The following is a 1,286-nucleotide window of genomic DNA, read 5'->3' on the forward strand; positions in this document are numbered from 1 at the left end:
GGGGGAGGGCGGCAGTTGGCCAGGATGGTCTGTGACATTTGGATAAACAAACATCAATATTTATCAGAGCTGCTCCAGCGTCTCCTCAGCTGCCAAAGCAGGGAGCCCCCCCCTGTTCTCAGATAGAGTTTTCTCTGTATGAGATAAAGGTTCGGAGCCATTAAGGGGAAAAAATATTTGTACTCTGTTCCCCAGTTACCTAGGCTAATTTACCACACACGGAGGCCTTGCAGTTCATTAATAATATACAAATACAAACCAAGGGAAGAAATTGCCTTCTTAATTGACTTTTGAGATGCTAATCTATGACTTGCAGGCTTTAAACGCTACCACTACCCAGCCGTTGCTCTTGCCTCACGCATTCAGAAAACACAGAAAGCCACCCAGTGCAAACGTCTGAAATTATTGCCTCTGGACTTTATGAACAGGACACTCACCTCCGGTCCTCTTGAGAAATCTGGAGGTAGAGGACATGGAGGCGAGTGACGAAGAGATGGGGGGTAGACTCAGCCTCTCCAGACCCAACAGCCCTGACATGCTGCAAACGAAGGCTGGTCTGTGGTCTATGGGGAGCCATGCTGGGCTGGGCCGGGCTGTGCGGGGCGATGCTAGGCTCCCTTTCCCAGCCCAGGTTGCTGCCAAGCGTGAATAGAAAAAGTAGTATTAGATTAAACTGACTGGTCCAATTAAGAGCCACATACATCTGTCTTAAAAAAACAAATCTCCCCCGACTGGCACCCTAGGCTACGATTCTGTCTCTTGTCCTCTTTGCCCATTGCCTACGGAAGAAACCTAGAACTTTGGTCCACGTTCATAATGAACTGGGAGGTAGTGGAGTTGAGTGGCAAGCTTTCTCAGGCCAGCCTTGATGGTCCAGTGGATCTGGGTTGGAACCCTCTCCATTCTCTCTCCCACCACAATCACCAGTCACCCACCCCTGTAAGTCTGGAGCTGGAATCCCAAGTTTGTCAATGTGACCTAGGTATTAGCAACCTTGTCATCCCCTTTTGCGACTGCAAGGGCCACCTGGATGACAAACCTGGCTTCTCCTTGTAGAAGCCACTCACTTATCATGGTGCAAGGAGCCATGCCTATTTCCTGAAGATTCCATAAGGTAGACCAAGGGGAGCCTTTAAATTGCATGCCCCACAACAAGGAGCCTGAATCCACCTGCTTTATGCGTCTGTTCTCACCAAGGTCCTCTGGATTGCTTTGCCGCATCTGGACTTTTCCTTTCTGACCTTGCCATTTGGAATCTTCTAATTCATCTCATTCTTGCCTTTCTT

General features: G+C 49.0%; 1 long non-coding RNA gene across 1 annotated transcript in view; it reads right to left on the minus strand.

Annotated features, from left to right (window-relative positions):
* Nucleotides 1-467: 467 nt before the first annotated feature.
* The window catches only part of LOC115273756, a 1,946-nt gene continuing 1,127 nt past the window's right edge, over nt 468-1,286 (minus strand). Inside the window, exons 2-3 of the long non-coding RNA XR_003900924.1 lie at nt 1,194-1,283; nt 468-635 (exon numbers count right to left, since the gene is read on the minus strand). This is a non-coding gene — a long non-coding RNA (uncharacterized LOC115273756). The remainder of the gene's footprint in view (nt 636-1,193; nt 1,284-1,286) is intronic.

This window comes from Suricata suricatta, chromosome 2 (assembly GCF_006229205.1).
Source record: "Suricata suricatta isolate VVHF042 chromosome 2, meerkat_22Aug2017_6uvM2_HiC, whole genome shotgun sequence".
Classification (NCBI taxonomy): Eukaryota; Metazoa; Chordata; class Mammalia; order Carnivora; family Herpestidae; genus Suricata; species Suricata suricatta.